The following is a 19617-nucleotide window of genomic DNA, read 5'->3' on the forward strand; positions in this document are numbered from 1 at the left end:
AGGAAGACACTGATGTTCAAGCTCGAATAACTGCTTTAACCAGAAGACTGGAGGTCATGGAACTAGAAAAAGTGAAGGCTGTGAAAGTAGTAGAGGCATGTTCTATATGTGTTGATTCAAACCATAAGACCTCAGACTGCCCAATTATACCAGTAGTTCAAGAAAGTGGGTCTGAGCATATGCAATTAGCTAACTGGATTAACAGAGCATAGAATCAACCTTTCTCCAACACATATAATCCGAGGTGGAGGAATCACCCAAAATTTTCATGGAGAAATGATCAGCCTTGCTGGTCTCCACCACCTCAGCAGCAGCCATTTAATCAGGGTGCTCCTCAGCACCAGTATTAGCCATATCAGAGTTCTCAGAGCTATCCTTTTGTGGCTCCTCCTGGATTTCAGACTCATGTATCTGCTCAAAGTTCTCAGCATCAATCATCTGCAAAGAAGTCTCTAGATGATAGTATGGCACAGATGGCCAATACACTTCAGCAATTCATGCAAATTCAAGCTACCACAAACAATCAGAACACTCAGGCCATAAATGACTTGCGTGGCACTGTTAATAAGATGAGCACAACCTTGAGCACCCTAGAGAAATGGAAATTTCCAGCACAGCCTCAGCCTAATCCTCAAGTATACAGACAACAACAACATCAAGTGCATAATGTCTCAGGAGACGTTATTGAGACAGCGAAAGTTGTTCTTACTTTGAGAAGTGGGAAGGAAGTTCCCTGACCTGAGATGACCATAGACACAGAGGTAGTTGCTCCTACACCTAAAGATGCAGCAGAGACGGATGAAGTTGAAAAAGAACCAGAGGTAGTGAGACCAGAACTGAAGAAGCCTGTGAGTGCAGATGTTGAGACTAGTAAGGGATACCAACCTGTGGTTCCCTATCCTTAGAGATTGGCAGCTGGCCAAAAGAACAAGTATCACACGGAGATTCAAGAGATTTTCAAGCAAGTGAAGATCAATATTCCACTCTTGGATGCCATACAACAAGTGCCTTCATACACAAAATGTTTGAAGGACTTGTGCACAGTGAAGAGGAAGCTGAATGTAAAGAAGAAAGCTTTCCTAACGGAGCAAGTTAGTGCATTGATATTGAGCGAGACTCCTCAGAAGTTTGGAGATCCCAGCTCTCCCAACATTTCCATTATGATTAGTGAATCACGCATTGGGAGAGCTTTACTTGATTTGGGGAGTAGTGTGAACTTGCAACCGTTCTCAGTATATGAGCAGTTGGGATTGGGTGAACTGAAAAAGACCTCCATCATGCTACAGTTGGCTGACAGATCAGTTAAGGTACCGAGGGGTATTGTAGAGGACGTGTTGGTCCAGGTGGACAAATTCTACTACCCAGTGGATTTTGTGGTTCTTGACATGCAGCAGCCGATCTCCACTATTTACCAAGCTCCTGTCATCCTGGGAAGACCATTTCTAGCTACATCAAATGCTTTGATCAATTGCAGAAGTGGAGTTTTGAAACTTACCTTTGGGAACATGGCACTTGAGTTGAACGTTTTCAACGCTTGCAAGATGCCAGCACATTTTGATGACACAAGTGATTTGAATGCTGTGGAGAGTTTGACACCAACAGATTTTATTTGCTCAACTTCTCCCTTCTCTGATGATGATTATATTTTTTAGACACCTAAATTTTTACTTGATGAGAAAATTGATTATATCAATGAAGATGACTTTGATTTTTTTGATTGTTTTGCAGATTCTTCTTTACCACTTGAAGTACAATTTGCGGGAGCAAGATGGAAACCCCAGTTTGAAGCTCTACCACCACCAGACATGCTTAAATCTTCAGAGGAAGAAGTTCCCCAGTTGGAGCTGAAACCACTTCCTCAAGATTTAAAGTATGTGTTTCTTGGTCCTGAAGAAGGCACTTTTCCGGTGGTGATTTCCTCAAAGCTAAATCAGAAGGATGAAACCCAATTGATTGAAGTATTAAGGAAGCATCGAGGCACAATTGGTTGGACAATAGCTGACATCAAAGGCATTGACGCCGCTGTATGTACCCACAGAATCCATCTTGAAGACGATGCTAGACCGGTTCGTGATGCTCAACGTAGGCTCAATCCTACCATGAAGGAAGTTGTGAAAGAGGAAGTGCTTAAGCTACTCGCAGTAGGTATCATTTACCCTATCTTAGACAGTAAGTGGGTAAGTCCAACTCAAGTGGTACCAAAAAAATCTGGTTTGACTGTCATAAAAAATGATAAAAATGAATTGATTCCAACTAGAATGGTTACTGGCTGGAGAATGTGCATTGATTATAGAAAACTTAATTCAGCCAGTAGGAAGGATCATTTTCCTTTACCATTCTTGGATCAAATTTTGGAAAGAGTAGCTGGTAATGCATATTATTGTTTCTTGGATGGCTACTCTGGTTATTATCAAATTGCTATAGCGCCTGAGGATCAGGAGAAAAACACTTTCACCTATCCTTTTGGCACTTTTGCTTTTACTAGAATGCCTTTTGGTTTGTGTAATGCTCCAGCTACTTTTCAGAGATGCATGATGAGTATTTTTTCTGACATGATTGATGATATTTGTGAAATATTCATGGATGATTTCTCTGTTTTTGGAAAATCCTTTGAGAGTTGTTTGCATAATTTGGCACGTATTCTCCAGAGATGTGAGGAAAAAAATCTTTTACTTAATTGAGAGAAATGCCAATTTATGGTTACTCAGGGCATTGTATTGGGGCATATTGTTTCTTCAGAGGGTATAAAGGTTGCAAGGCAAAGATTGAATTAATATCTAAACTTCCTATCCCTAGGACAGTTAGGGATATTCGTTCTTTTCTTGGTCATGCTGGCTTTTATAGGCGGTTTATTCAAGGGTTTAGTTCTATTGCAAAACCTTTGTGCACTCTTTTACAAAATGATATTGAATTTGTTTGGACTGATGAGTGCCAAAAAGCTTTTGATACCTTGAAAAAGTCGCTTAGCACTGCCCCTATTGTGCAACCCCCGCAGTGGGACCTTCCCTTTGAGATTATGACAGATGCTAGTGATTATGCCTTAGGAGTTGTTTTGGGGCAGCGGGTGGATAACAAACCTTTTGTGATTTATTATGCCAGTAGAACCTTAAATGATGCCCAGAAAAATTATACCACTACTGAAAATGAATTGCTTGCAGTAGTTTTTGCACTTGATAAATTTCGGACTTACATTCTTGGTTCTCCTGTTATTATTTTCACTGACCACTCTGCTCTAAAGTATTTGTTGGCTAAGAAAGATGCAAAACCACACTTGATTCGCTGGATTCTATTACTTCAAGAGTTCAACATCAACATTAAGGATAAGAAAGGAGTTGAAAATGTGGTAGCTGACCACCTCTCTAGATTGTCATCATCTCCTTCTTCAAATGTCAGCCTTCCTCTTGATGATAGTTTCCCGGATGAGCAGCTGTTTGTGGTTGATAGAGCTCCCTGGTATGCTGACATAGTCAATTATCTAGTGACTAAGCGAATGTTTTCTGAATGGTCAACCCAAGATAAGCGTCGGTTTCTATCTGAGGTAAAACATTTCTACTTTGATGACCCTTATCTTTTCAAATATTGTTCGGACCAATTGATTCGGAGATGCATTCCTGATGATGAGTTTTCTTCAGTATTGAGATTTTGTCATATGGGTGCATGTGGTGGTCATTTTTCAGCAAATAAAACAGTGGCAAAAATTTTGCAAAGTGGTTTTTATTGGCCTTCCATGTTTAAGGATGCTTACAATTTTTGTAAAGCATGTGAGTCTTGTCAAAAGTTGGGAGCCATTAGCAAAAGAAACATGATGCCCCTTTCCCCCATTCTTACTTTAGAAATCTTTGATTGTTGGGGACTAGACTTCATGGGACCTTTTCCGGTTTCCTTTGGAAACACATATATTTTATTGGTTGTGGACTATGTTTCAAAGTGGGTTGAGGTCATCGCTTGCAAAACCAATGACCATCATGTTGTACTAAAACTTTTACAATCTTTGTTTGCTCGACTTGGCATGCCCAAGGTTATCATTAGTGACGGGGGTTCTCATTTTTGCAATAAACCATTTTCTACACTTGTGAAGAAATATGGTATCACACACAGAGTTTCTACCCCTTATCACCCTCAAACAAATGGGCAAGCTGAATTGGCAAACAGAGAAATAAAAATCATTCTGGAGAAAACAGTAAATCCTAATAGGAAAGATTGGTCGATTAATGACCGGTGCAAAACTGCAAGTGCACAGTATCGTAGTTTTATATTAAAGTAATAAGAAGAGTATCGTCCTCAGGGATTGGTACCTTACGTTTGCCAAATACCAAAATTATACTAAACTTGATTTTATCTAAAGGAATCACTAAGATTTTTGTAGTTGCAATTTAAACTAAAATCGACTCAAAGAGAAATATGCAAAGGAAATAAAGCTGATGTTCGAAGATCAACTTAATGGGGATGAAAACTTCTAGGAAATCGATTTCACCTAATTCTTCACTATGCTTTTCTCATCCAGCTAACTTAATTTAAATCTCTTTTGTCTATTAGCAAATCTCTAAATCATCCAAAAGCCTCTTTCGATAGTCAATTGGAATTGACTCTTGGTTATCAATTCACACAAGAATATGCAAATTCAATAATCAAGGACGCAATAAGACCAAAGATTTAATTACTACATAGGTTCATACAAGTCTTTCGATCTCTATACTTACCTATGCTGAAATATCCAAGATCTACCCTATGATTCCCTCTTTCGATAGCAAATCACAAGATTAATTATCATTTAATCAATGGCCAGTTAATTAGAAGCAATAAACTCAGAATAAATCAGATAAACAAAGAGAGAATTGCATTAAATTAGCATAGACAAACAAGCATAGTTTGGAAATAGGTTACGTCATTTTCCTAGAATAAAGTAAATTTAGCTCATGCTAGAAATGGAATTCAACATAAACGAATTCACCATAATTGTTTTGAGAAGATTGGAAGAAAATAAACACTGAAAAATCCTCCTTGCAGCCGCAAATCGTCTTCAAAAGCTCAAGGGAACGATTCAACGCCTTGCTCCCGTCCGTGCTCGTGTATGATTCCAACGTACGTGCAATAATTGGAATTCCCTCTCCAAAATAGATGATTTGAATCCCTCTAGCTATGTTTTTCTGTCCCAATAAGTGTTCTCCAGTCAAAAGTCGCGGCCCTAGAGTGAAAAATTACTTTTATATGGTGCGACGGCGGAAAACCTTAAATCTGTGAAAATACGATGTTCGCTCGAGCGGGGTGTCGAGCGCGCATCGAGCGTTCGACTCTGCCTGATTTCGCTCGAGCGTCCTATCGAGCGCACGTCGAGTGTTCGACTCTGCCTGATTTCGCTCGAGCGGCCAAAAGCCTCCGCTCGAGCGATCTTTGTTTTTCAGCAACCCGCTTGAGCTCCCTGTCGAGCGGCAGTCGAGCGTTTGAATCTGCCTGAATTCGCTTGAGCGGCCAAAAGCCTCCGCTCGAGCGAACTTGTAAAATCTGCAATATGAAATTTTTGCAAGTCATCAATTAAGCTTCTTGATGCTTTGTGGGCCTATAGGACAGCTTTTAAAACTAATCTAGGAATGTCTCCTTATCGATTAGTTTATGGTAAAGCTTGTCATTTACCTGTTGATATTCAGCATCGAGATTTGTGGGCCATAAAATATGTTAACTTGTCACTTGATGAAGCTTCAGGGTTGAGAAAATTGCAGATCAATGAATTGGATGAAGCTCACCGGAATGCTTATGGCAACGCTCAGCTTGCAAAGGAACGCATGAAAATTCTGCATGATCAGAAAATTCATCCAAAGCAATTCACACTTGGCCAGGAAGTCCTCTTTTACAATTCTCACTTGCATATTTTTCCTAGAAAGTTGAAATCCCGATGGAGTGGGCCATACATTTTAAAGACTGTTCATCCTCATGGCGCGGTAGACATTGTCAATCCGAAGAATGGTAATAGCTTCACTGTCAATGGACAACGTCTAAAGTCATTTCTGAAGGTCTTTGATCCACATGAAGAGATCTTGCTTGTGCAAGACCCTAGGGAAGTGTTTTAAGTTGCTTTTCCTTCTTTACAGTTTTCTTTACTTGCATTTATTTTATTTGTTCTTTTGCTTTGGTTTTATATTTCATGTTGATTGTTTGTTTTGCTTGCTTAGTTCTGTGCACTTTGTTTTCTTTCGTTCAATTCATTGAGGACTATGTCTCTCACTAGTTGGGGGGTAGCATGTGTGCACATGAAAAAAAAAATATAAGATTTGTGAAATTTGAGCATCTTGGTGGAGTAGTTGAGCGGGATCATTTGTGAAGATTTATTTTCAAGCTTAAACATAGAGCATGATTTTTGATGTATCATATTTTGTTGATATGTGGCTTGAAACACCAGGATGTTATGCTTATTGAGATGAAACTTAATAAAATTTTTGTAGAACGAAAGGTAAATTTTGAAGGACATTTTGCACATGCTTACGCTTGTAGTGTTCCTTATTTACCATTCATTGATTTAACACTGGAGAAGTAAATTGCAGGACTACCGAGCCATGCCAAAAAAAGAAAAAGAAAAAAAAAGGAAAAGGATTTGAAAAGATTAGAATGAAAACAAAGAAGAAAAGAAAAAAACAAAAAGAAAAAAAAAACAGAGAGAAAATGAATAAAGGCGACTTAGTGAACTTTTCTAAGTAAAAAGGGCTAGAAACAGTTACCCAAGATTTTGGGGGTTGAGTGTCCAACCTTTAAAAACAGAGCTGGCGTGAAAACTGCTAGTCCCTTGGGCTTTGAGGTAGTTAGAATCAGCAATGATTAATCTTAAGGTTGAAAAATCCTATGGCAAATCATGGCTAGTAATGAGGAACACACAACCGGTCTAGCTCTACACACACATTTGAGTTTTGAGACATTTGCCTTAATTCTATGTGAAAGATTGTTAAGATAGTTGTGACGACCCGCTTTTACGTATATCTTCACTGAAGGGTTGTTTTTAATTTAATTAATATATTGATTTATGTATTTTAAATTATTGCGTTTTAAATTGGGTTTTATTTATTTGATGTTGTGTTTTATTTATTTAGTCGTTTTACGGTTTTTAATCTCGTTTTCAGCGGATCTGTTTTGGTTTCCGGAGTGAGGATTGGACCTCATTTCTTCCCTCCATCTTTTCTTTTATCTTTTATCTTTTTCTCTTTTTTCTCTTTTCTTTTTCTTTTTTCTTTCTTCCTTTTTCCCTCCCCTCCCGCACGACCCCCCTCGGTCAGTCTCTCTCTCTCTCTCTCTCTCTCCTCTCCTTCACGCCGATCGCCCCTTGCACCCAGAACCACCGCCGTCGGCCACAGTACGGCACACCACCCCCACCATTTTCTTCCCCTCCCTCCGGTGAACCACCCCACAAATTTTCACCGCCAACGAAGCTGCCGTTTAGCCGGAAAAAGCCCATCGAGCTGCAAGGTTTTTGCTCCGATTTGCTGCCGTCGCTCCACCTCCGGCCACCACCTCTTCATCACTTTATCAGTGACTCCTTGCCGTCCTAACCCACCCATTTCTGGCCTCTAACAGTCACCGGAACAGCTCCCATGAGCTAGTTTCCGTTTTGGGCATTTCAACCCTTTCTCCGCCGTTTTCGCCGCCACCCACGGCCAAACTCCACTTCCAATAGCTTCATAAACATCCTTAGACCCTTCCCTATCAATCCCGAGCCTTGGTTTGTCCCCGTTCAAAAGTGGGTATTTTACAACCCACGGCCACAGTGAAATTTCACTGTTACGTTGCCTTCCTTCCGCCGTTTGCAACGCCGCGAGCTTTCTAAAAATACCGTATAGCGCTGTAAGTATTTTTCAAACCCTACTTTTAGATTTAAATATATTTTTCTCATTCAATAAATATTTATTGTTGGTTGGCTGATTCTGGACTGAGTCCGAGGAGTTCGGGGGTCGGATGCATTGAGGACGGAGTGCTTGGTTTTGATTGTTTGTGATTGCTTGATTATTTGAGCCATGAGGCGTGAGTTACATTTTGCATACATGTGCATTTTATTTATTTGAGAAAATCATGTTTTGTTGGCGTAAATGGTTTTCGGGTGCGTGTGTCTCACGAGCCCAAGCCGGGATGGGTTATTATCTCGGTGGAGCTCCTCTGGTCACTCGGGAGTGGATAATACTGAGTGACATCCCCTGGGTTGTCACAGGGTGACGACCGGATCGCACGATACGGTAACGATGTCGTGTCGACTCCGTGGTCCCTAGAGTGGCGGGGACTAGAGGATGGCCTGGCCAGGTACGCGCGGGGCGGGAGTCTGGGCATCGCTCGTTTAGGTGTCACACGCGTAGTCGTTACTTGCGGTGTGGCACAGAGCCAGGGTGTGCGGATGATCCCTAGGGGAGATCATGGCGCATGCATAATTGGATCGTTTTTATGGTTTTCGGATGTGGGCCATTTTCTGGGAAAATGACGAGATTTGGTTTCGAGGCTTCTGATCCATTTTCTGGGAAAATGGTGGTTTGACCCATTATCTAGGATAATGGCGAGGCTTGGTTTTATGGTTATGTTTTTGTGGGCCAAATGGGTTTTTGGCGTGCATGGAAAATTTATGATTTTACGGGGCATGTGCTTTGGTTTTTCTTTCATGCATATTGTTTGAGTTTTATATGTTTTTATCTAGTGGTGTTTGGAGTTTACTTACCTGCGGCACCATTTTTGGTTCCGTAGATTTTGGTGCAGAGTTCGAGAAGGAAGAGGAGGCTAAGCCCAAGGATGCGGCTCTGCCAGAGTTCTGAGTGGAGTTTATGTTTTCTATTTGGCTTTGATATTATATTTGTGATTTGTAGTATTCTATTCTATATGTTTTGAACAGCTTTGTATTAAACAAGAAAAATTCTGGTACTTAGTTATTGACTTTGCTTTTCGTTGCGTGTTTCTTTGTGCACTTTCGTTGCTTTTACACACACTTGACACTCGTCGATAGGATGATGACCCTGATGTCATCATCCGGACGTCTCGATTTCCCCGTGTCCGTGCATGGGGATTTGGGGGCGTCACAGGTGGTATCAGAGCGATTTGGCTCTGGGTAAAACCACACGTCCCGTAGGTAGTACCAGAATGTTTTTAAGGTTGTGTTTTAAAAATTATGTTAAGTAAAGTTGTTATTTGATTTGTTTTATTTGTTTGAACTTGGTTGCTTGTTTTTAATTATGTAGTTATGTTTTTGGAAGCTGGTTTCTTTTTGTTTCTTGTTATGTGGTGTTGGTCTTTGTTTTTTGTTTTTGTTTGTTGTTGGTTTTCTTTGTTTTTGTTTTCTTAAAGGGGGTCAAAGGTTGTGGTGGCAGGAAAAATGGTGAGACCAGGAAATCTACTCAGGAGCCACGGGACAATACATCAAGAGATGACTCCATAGCCCAAGCAATACGGTAGATGACGGAGTTTATGCAGTAGAATTTTAGGCCACAGCAGACAGGGCCCTGGCCACAACAAGGAGGACCTTGGCCACAACAAGGGGGTCCCTGGCCACAACAAGGAGGGCCTTGTCCACAACAAGGAGGGCTTTGGCCACAACTAGGAGGTCCTTGGCCACATCAGGGAGGGCCTTGGCTATACCCAGGAGGATCTAGTAGCATGGTGCAAGCCGGGTGCACCTATGAGCGCTTTCTGGCGCATAGGACTCCACACTTCACTGGAGAAGAGGATCCACTTCAAGCTGGAAAGTGGATCAAGGACTTGGAGAGAACTTTTGAGGTGTGTGGTTGCACCGAAGCGCAACAAGTACTCTACGCCAGCTATCTGTTGCAAGGCACCGCTTCTGATTGGTGGGATACCAAGAGGGTGATGCTGGAATCAGAATTGGGATCTTTCGCCGCTGTGACCTGGCAGCGCTTCAAGAAAGAGTTTAATGATCGCTTCTTTCCCGCATCTGTAAGGAAGCAAAAGGCAAGGAGTTCTCAAATTTGGCCCAAGGGAGCACGACAGTGGAACAGTACGCCCGAAGATTTATAGAACTTGGGCGATTTGCTCCCCACCTCATCACCACTGAGGAAATGCGAGCTAAGCGTTTCCAGGAGGGATTACGCCCTGATATACGCCGTATGGTGGTCAGTCATCGGATATCCACTTTTCAGGACTTAGTGGATGTGGCCACCCTTACAGAGTGAGAGAATAATCTGAGCATTGGCTCCCCTCCAGGGCATAAGAGGCGGAGTTTTTCTGGTGAAGTAAGCAGCTCGGGTTTGCCTCAGAAATTTGTTCAGCGGACCGAAACTCGACTGTGTTGCACCTAAACTTTGACTCAAATTAATGAACCAAAAATTTAGTGCAGTTTTACCTGCAAGTATACAGGTGTTGTAGTATCTTACAGGATTGAATCCACAGGGATTGACTTTTGTGATAAAGAAAATAAATTCAGACAATAAAATGAAATTACTAAAAGAAACATGCAATCAAATGAAGATTGATAAAATAACTGAATCAAACTAAAATGATAAAATGAATTGTTATAGAGAAAGAATAAGGTTTCGAGGATCCATCTAATAATTTATGATATTGTTTCTGATCGATTTACTTCAATTAAACTAAAATAATGATTCCGTTTAATTGGAAGATTTAGCGTTTAAGATCAAGAAAAATAGTCGCTTATGATTGAGCGTGAATGATTGATGATTAAAACATTTACAAATCTATTTGAGTACCACAGGGATTCCTTAAGCATTCACTGTATTCGGAAATCACAATGAATCAAGATGAGTATATAGATAATCAAAATATCCAATAAAATCCTTCAATCGATCAAGCTCGTAGAATAAATTTTACATGGATCCGGAAACAATATTTAAATCATTAAACTTCACCTCTAAACTTAGTATGGAAATTTAACCAATCATATTTAATAAGTGCTATAGAAATCATATAAATATTATTCATTAGAAAACTAAAATGAAATACAAGAAATACTAGGCAACAATTTAGAAACAACAAAATTTGGAATCTAGTCAACGTTGAAAGAATAAAGCTCACGCTGTTACTAAACTGCATAAAACAGAAATTGAAACTAAAAGAAATTCATCAAGAAGAAGCTGCAGCCCCACCAGATGCCAAACGAAAAAAAACATAAAGAAGCCCAAGAAAAATAAAACTCCAACCACATGAACTCTACGTTAAACTCAAACACCGACTTCCTCCTTCATCAAGAAAAATAAATCCCCACCGACTAATGGTCTGGCCATCATGACTTTTCTCTCTCTTTGCTTGCTTAGGACCGACGGATTCAATGGGTCTTTACTTTCAGCAAACTCCAACCGACTATAAGAAAATTAACCAATTCCAACTCAAAACGTTCCCCTCAACCGACTCACTCATTTCACTCCTTCAATCATCTCTCGCCTGCACCTCACTTACATCAAACCGACCTACACACCTCCAAGAAAAATAATTCCAGCCGACTCCCTTTAACTCCAGCTAATCCCCTCTCACCGACTGCTTCTCTCTACACGCCCAGCACAACATCTCTCTCTACTCACACGTCTACCTCTCTTGTTCAATGACTCAAGCACCGACTTATCTCAACTCTAAAGCATCCACCGACTCTTCCTTTAATTCCAGCATAACTCACTTTCTTTTCCCTTCACGTCTCTATTTCTATCCTGGAAATTCCCCACCAATACTACACTTTTCTCTTTTTTCAGTTCCAGCACATCATGCACCCACCGACTGCACACCTTTTCTCCCTGGTTCACCCAACGTTCCAAACGAAAATGAACCCACCATGTACGTCTCAGCTGTGCCTTCGCTTCCCTCTATTTTTTTTTTTTTGTGTTTCCGTTCACGTAGAGACCAGTATGAGTTTCTCCTTCTCATGAGTTGCTCCTTTTTTTTTTCTTTCTGTAAAAACCTCTCCGTTTCAGCTCTCTGCCTCTTTGCTCTCCAAACAAAACTGAAAGTCCAACGTAAGTCCTTCCTTTACATATTTTCAGTGCAGCCAAGAAACTCCAGTCTGAAGCTTCTACATGTGTACCGTCTTCTCAGCTTTTCGTCCAGCGTCAAATTGCCCAGGCGCTCTATTTTTCACTCCGGAACTAGCATCCATTCAATCCAACTTCACCTCTTCGTTTAAGTTCTTACCCTGCAGCTGCTCTGTTTCTTTCCTTTAAAATTAGAGCTGAAAGTCCAGCTCTCTCACCCGAATGAAAAAGAAACAACACGCTCCTCTCTTTTTTTTTTTCCGTTTCCGTTCACGTCCAGGGTTCCCCCAGGTGCTCAGTTTCCTTCTTTCTAGAAAATTAAGCCGGTCTGGACATGCCTCTCACCGACACTCCCTTCCCCAACTAATTCAATTCCTACTCACCTCTTCTCTCTCTCCACGTCTTCCGTCCCCCAGCCAGTCTCACACCAGCCAGGAGGGGGCTTCCACCCAGCCTTTTCTCGTCCAGCAATATATATATATATATATATACAGTTGCCTCACGTCGGTGCCAAGTCTCATGTCGGTGCCAAACTTCAATTAATACTTTTCAGCACAATAAAATTCCGCACGTCTCCATTGGTTGAAAACTCCTACACGGCTCCTTTGCTCACCCACTCTCCTATCTCTTCTCTTCCTTTTTTTTCTACCGTCTAGCCACAAACATATTTATTTTATTCTGCTTGACACTACCATGCTTTCAAAGGATTGAATCAAGTCCACTTTAGCTGCACCACACTTTAGTTGCACCAACCGACATCGAATATTTGATTCTCACGTGAAAGTTAAGTCAAATAACAAGAAGCTGCAGTCCAATTACATTCACACTCCCACCAAAAATTCATTTTTCTCTTTTCACTTTTGCCGTAATTCAGCCCCTTGTATGACTTTAATGTTGCACTATCAAAAATTCTCAAGCCTCCGTGATTTTCGTTCAACCATAAAGATCACATGCATCTTGAATAATCAAAGAAAGAAAATAACCACCGAATTCTTCATTTTATATACTTTTCAGTTGTCCAAGTACATCGCTTCTTTTCTTCTCTTCATTCCTCTCAATTAATATGCACTTTTGATCAAAAGTTTCAAGCGAATCCCATTTGAATTTTATTTAATCTGAAAATAAGAAAAAAGAAATAACACTCAAAAGTAAATTAAAAGAAAAATAGATTATCAAAAATAGACTATATATGTGAGGAAATATGGTCCCATTAAATCATAGTTATAAAATTAAGCATAAACATGATATCAATCAATTAAAAATCACAACTCGTATTTATGCTTATTAACTATTTTTTAATCTAAAACCAATAATAATGTCATGAGAAATTTAAAATACATTGGTTTTAAATAGTTAAAACATGCAATATTTCAGCTCAATCAGATCGCAAGCATCCTCAGGTGTTCGCATGGGAGGACGTGTGCCTGTTTGTGAAGTTTGTAATAGAACCCATGTGGGTGAGTGCCCTTTTGGTGGGGCTCGATATTATAATTGTGGCCAGCAGGGTCACTTTGCTCGTGAGTGTCCAAGACCAGTTCAAGGAAGCCGTGAAGGTAGACACGGTGGAAGAACAAATCCAAGGCAAGCAGTGCAAGCCTGGGTTTATGCTATCACACCCGGAGATGTGGATGATGAGGCACCAGCGACCCATGATGCTGGAGTAATTACAGGTATGGATTGATTTAATTTAACTTTATGTTAGATTTAATTTTTGGTGTATTTGGTTTCTCCTTTGGTTTTTGGATTTCATGGGTTAATGTGTTTGGTTCAGGGAGAGTCCGTTTATATGAGTTTTATGCTTGCACTTTGTTTGATTTGGGTGCTTCACAGTCATTTGTATCTTTCACGTTTGCGTGGATGTGTAATTTGGTCACGAAACCTTTACCAAAGTCATTGGTAGTGGCTTTACCCGATGGTGAAATAGTGTAGTGTTCCAAGGTTGCTTTGGGATGCCCGTTAAATTTTGATGGAAGGTTCTTGGATGCTGATTTGGTGGTGTTTAAGCTGTTGGGTTTTGATATCATCCTTAGGATGGATAGGCTATACCGATATTCTGCGAGTATTAATTGCAGAAGTCGGATAATTAGTTTTCAGCTTCCAGATGGTGATTGTCTGGAATTTGCAGGGAGTAAGTTAAAAGAAAAGCCGGTAATTATATCGGCAATTCAAGCAAGAAGAGAGATTGCATGGGGAGCGGAAGCCTTCTTAGTCCAGATGGTGTCCACGCCGTCTGAGAAGAAGTCTTTGGTAGGCATTCCAGTTGTGGAAGAATTCCCCGATGTGTTTGTGGATGACTTGCCTGGACTACCCCCTGTTCGAGAAATGGAGTTTGTTATAGACTTAGAACCTGGAGCGGCTCCTGTACATAAAGCTCCTTACCGCATGGCACCGGCTGAATTAAAAGAGTTGAAGACTCAGTTGCAAGAGCTGGTAGATAAGGGATTTATTCAGCCTAGTAATTCGCCGTGGGGTGCGCCAGTGCTGTTCGTTAAAAAGAAAGATGGAACCCTCCGTATGTGCATTGATTATCAGGAATTAAATAAGGTGACCATCAAAAATAAATATCCTCTCCTACGGATTGATGATTTGTTTGATCAGCTTCAAAGAGCAGTTGTGTTCTCGAAGATTGATTTGAGGTCGGGATACTACCAGCTGAGGATTAGAGACAAGGATGTGCCCAAAACTGCTTTCAGGTCGAGATATGGGCATTATGAATTTAAGGTGATGCTGTTTGGGTTAGCTAATGCCCCTACTGCTTTTATGGATTTAATGAATCGATCATTTTGACCTTATCTGGATTCCTTTGTGGTAGTATTCATTGATGATATTCTGATTTATTCCCGAGATGTTGAAGAGCAAGTGCATCATCTTCGTCTAGTTCTTGGGAAGTTGAGAGAACACCAGTTGTATGCCAAGCTCAGCAAGTGTGAATTCTGATTGGAGGAAGTTAGATTTCTTGGGCATGTGATTTTTCGAGACGAAGTGGCTGTTGATCCTAGTAAGGTGGAAGCCATTTTGTCATGGCAGCGTCCGACTACAGTGAGCGAGATCTGGAGTTTCTTGGGACTTGCCGGATATTACCGAAGATTTGTGGAGGGATTTGCTCGCCTATCCGGACATCTCACAGCTTTGACTCGGAAGAATGCAGAATTTGTTTGGTTAGATAAGTGTGAGAGAAGCTTCCAAGAATTGAAGAACAGGTTGACGACGGCACCAGTGTTAGCGCTTCCAGAACCGCACAAGCCATTCGTAGTCTTCAGCGATGCGTCTAAATTTGGTTTGGGTTGTGTCCTTATGCAGGAAGGATGGGTTGTTGCTTATGCATCTCGTCAGCTAAAGGACCATGAGAAGAATTATCCGACGCACGATTTGGAATTGGCTGCGATTGTTTTTGCTCTCAAGATCTGGCGGCACTTTTTGTATGGGGAAGCATGTGAAGTATACACCGATCACAAGAGCTTGAAGCACTTGTTGTCCCAGAAAAATCTGAACATGAGGCAGATGCGATGGCTGGAGTTAATCAGTGACTACCAGTGTGAGATCAAGTATCATCTGGGGAAGACTAATATAGTTGCTGATGCTTTGAGCCAAAAATCGCACTTGGAAGATGAAACCAAGCCGTCAGAATTGGATTCTTTGCTTTGTGGAATGAGAAGGCTCCTTATTGAAAGTTCACAGCAAGAAGAGATTTTATCTTCAGTTCTTGATATTCGGGTAACTGATTTTGAAGAATTGAAGACTCTTCAAAGGAAGGATTCGAAGCTGCTGAATATCAGAAAAAGAGTCAAAAAATCTCGAGAGCCGTTACACTATAGTATGGATAAAGATGGAATACTTCGGTTTCGAGATCGCAGAGTGGTCCCCAAAGATTCAGAATTCAAGGAGCGGATCATGGCAGAAGCTCATACGGCCCCTTATTCAGTTCATCCCGGCAGTACAAAGATGTACCGGGACTTGAAGAAAAATTATTGGTGGGATGGAATGAAGAGGGATGTTGCCTTGTATGTTGAGAAATGCCACACATGCCGTCAAGTCAAGGCCGAGCATCAAAGACCCGTTGGTATGCTCCAACCCCTCCCTATTCCTGAGTGGAAATGGGATGACATCACGATGGACTTTATAGTGGACTTGCCGAGGACGCCTAGTGGGAAAAATTCTGTTTGGGTGATTGTTGACTGGTTAACGAAGAGTGCTCATTTCTTGCCTGTTAATAACACCGATTCCTTGGGTAAGTTGACCCGCTTGTATGTCAAGGAGATAGTGCGGCTGCACGGCATACCAAAGAGTATAGTGTCGGATTGAGACCCAAGGTTCACGTCTAAGTTCTGGAAGAGTTTGCAGGCAGCTTTAGGTACTAAGTTGAAGTTCAGTACCGCATATCACCTGCAGACAGACGGCCAATCAGAGCGCACCATTCAGACCCTTGAAGACATGTTGCGAGCATGTGTCATGGAATTTCAAGGGAGTTGGGAAAACCATTTGCCGCTCATAGAGTGTGCATATAATAATAGCTTCCATGCGACCATTCAGATGGCTCCCTATGAAGCTCTTTATGGGAGGAAGTGCAGATCGCCCTTGTGTTGGGATGAAGTCGGGGAGAGTAGGATAATTAGACCCGAAATAATTCAAGAGATGCAAAGTCAAGTTCGGATCATCAGGGATAAAATGGCGGCAGCTCAGAGTCGCCAGAAAAGCTACGCTGATACCAGGAGGAGAGAGTTATCTTTTGAAGAAGGTGATTGGGTTTATCTCAAAGTCTCTCCCATGAGAGGAGTTAAGCGTTTTGGAAAGAAGAGGAAACTAGATCCGAGGTATGTCGGCCCTTTTCAGATTCTGGAGAAGGTAGGGTCCGTCGCCTATAGAGTTGCTTTGTCAGAGTATTTTGGGGATATTCATGATGTCTTCCACGTATCGTCCTTGAAGAAGAGCTTTGGACAACAAGAGCCACGCTTTGTCGACCCAGAGAGTATTCAGTTGCAACCGAATCTCACTTATGAGGTTGTTCCGTCGCAGATCATGGATTGGAAGGAGCAACAGTTGAGGTCCAAGACGATACTTTTGGTTAAGGTGGCATGGGGAGATCCGTTAGCTCAAGACTTCTCTTGGGAGCGAGTAGCGGACATGAGGGAGCAGTACCCATACTTGTTTGAGTAAAGACGGTACGTTTCTTAATCTTGGTAACAGGTGGTTTATGTGATATTATGTGGCTTGTTTTAAGTTGGTGGTTGATCTTGCAAATTTCAAGGACGAAATTTGTTTTAAGGGGGGAAGGATGTGACGACCCGCTTTTACGTGTATTTTCACTGAAGGGTTGTTTTTAATTTAATTAATATATTGATTTATTTATTTTAAATGATTGCATTTTAAATTGGGTTTTATTTATTTGATGTTGTGTTTTATTTATTTAGTCGTTTTACGGTTTTTAATCTCGTTTTCAGCGGATCTGTTTTGGTTTCCAGAGTGAGGATTGGACCTCATTTTTTCCCTCGATCTTTTCTTTTCTCTTTTTCCTTTTTCTCTTTTTTCTCTTTTCTTTCCTTTTTTCTTTTTTTTCTTTTTCTTTTTTTTTTCTTCCTTTTTCCCTCCCCTCCCACGCGACCCCCCCATCCGTCTCTCTTTCTCTCTCTCTCTCTCTCTCTCTCTCTCTCTCTCTCTCTCTCTCTCTCTCTCTCTCTCTCTCTCTCTCTCTCTCTCTCTCTCTCTCTCTCTCTCTCTCTCTCCTTCACGCCGATTGCCCCTTGCACCTAGAACCACCGCTGCCGGCCACCGTACGGCACACCTCCCCCACCATTTTCTTACCCTCCCTCTGGTGAACCACCCCACAAATTTTCACCGCCAACGGAGTCACCGTTTAGCCGGAAAAAGCTCATCAAGCCGCAAGGTTTTTGCTCCGATCTGCCGTCGTCGCTCCACCTCTGGCCACCACCTCTTCACCACTTCATCACCGACTCCTTGCCGTCCTAACCCACCCATTTCCGGCCTCTAACAGTCACCCGAACAGCTCCCACGAGCTAGTTTCCGTTTTGGGCATTTCAGCCCTTTTTTCGCCGTTTTTGCCGCCACCCACAGCCAAACTCCACTTCCACTAGCTTCATAAACATCCTTAGACCCTTCCTTATCAATCCCGAGCCTTGGTTTGTCCCCGTTCAAAAGTGGGTATTTTACAACCCACGACCACAGTGAAATTTCACTGTTACGTTGCTTTCCTTCCGCCGTTTGCAACGCCGGGAGCTTTCTAAAAATACCATATAGCGCTGTAAGTATTTTCCAAACCCTACTTTTAGATTTAAATATATTTTGCTCATTCAATAAATATTTGTTGTTGGTTGGCTGATTCCGGACTGAGTCCGAAGAGTTCGGGGGTCAGATGGATTGAGGACGGAGTGCTTGGTTTTGGTTGTTTGTGATTGCTTGATTATTTGAGCCATGAGGCGTGAGTTACATTTTGCATACATGTGCATTTTATTTATTTGAGAAAATCATGTTTTGTTGGCGTAAATGGTTTTCGGGTGCGTGTATCTCACGAGCCCAAGCTGGGATGGGTTATTATCTCGGTGGAGCTCCTCTGGTCACTCGGGAGTGCATAATATTGAGTGACATCCCCTGGGTTGTCGCAAGGCGATGACCGGATCGCACGATACTGTAACATTGTCGTGTCGAACTCCGTGGTCCCTAGAGTGGCGGGGACTAGAGGATGGCCTGGCCAGGTACACGCGGGGCGCGAGTCTGGACATCGCTCGTTACCTGCGGTGTGGCAGAGAGTCAGGGTCTGCGGATGATCCCTAGGGGAGATCATGGTGCATGCATAATTGGATCGTTTTTATGGTTTTCGGATGTGGGCCATTTTCTGGGAAAATGGCGAGATTTGGTTTCGAAGCTTCTGATCCATTTTCTGGGAAAATGGTGGTTTGGGCCATTATCTGGGATAATGGCGAGGCTTGGTTTTATGGTTATATTTTTGTGGGCCAAATGGGTTTTTGGCGTGCATGGAAAATTTATGATTTTACGGGGCATGTGCTTTGGTTTTTCTTTCATGCATATTGTTTGAGTTTTATATGTTTTTATCTAGTGGTGTTTGGAGCTTACTTACCTGCTGCACCATTTTTGGTTCCGTAGATTTTGGTGCAAAGTTCGAGGAGGAGGAGGAGGCTGAACCCGAGGATGCGGCTCCGCCAGAGTTCTGAGTGGAGTTTATGTTTTCTATTTGGCTTTGATATTATATTTGTGATTTGTAATATTCTATTCTATATGTTTTGAACAGCTTTGTATTAAACAAGAAAAATTCTGGTACTTAGTTATTGACTTTGCTTTTCGCTGCGTGTTTCTTTGTGCACTTTCGTTGCTTTTGCACAAACTTGACACTCGTCGATAGGATGATGACCCGTGATGTCATCATCCGGACGTCTCGATTTCCCCGTGTCCGTGCATGGGGATTTGGGGGCGTCACAATAGTCTTGATGGGTATAGCCCCTGGTGGTTGATGTTAACGTGTCACTTTTGTGAGAATTCAGAATTGTGTTTGCTTGTTTTTCTTTGAATTTCGATTTTTATGCAATATTCATCTCAATTAATTTTCACTATTTTGATCAAGGATTAGCAAAAAGCTAGTTGGGGGGTGTGATTGAGCTGAAATATTGCATATTTTAGCTATTTAAAACTAATGTATTTTAAA

Source organism: Carya illinoinensis, chromosome 8 (genome assembly GCF_018687715.1).
Source record: "Carya illinoinensis cultivar Pawnee chromosome 8, C.illinoinensisPawnee_v1, whole genome shotgun sequence".
NCBI lineage: Eukaryota > Viridiplantae > Streptophyta > Magnoliopsida > Fagales > Juglandaceae > Carya > Carya illinoinensis.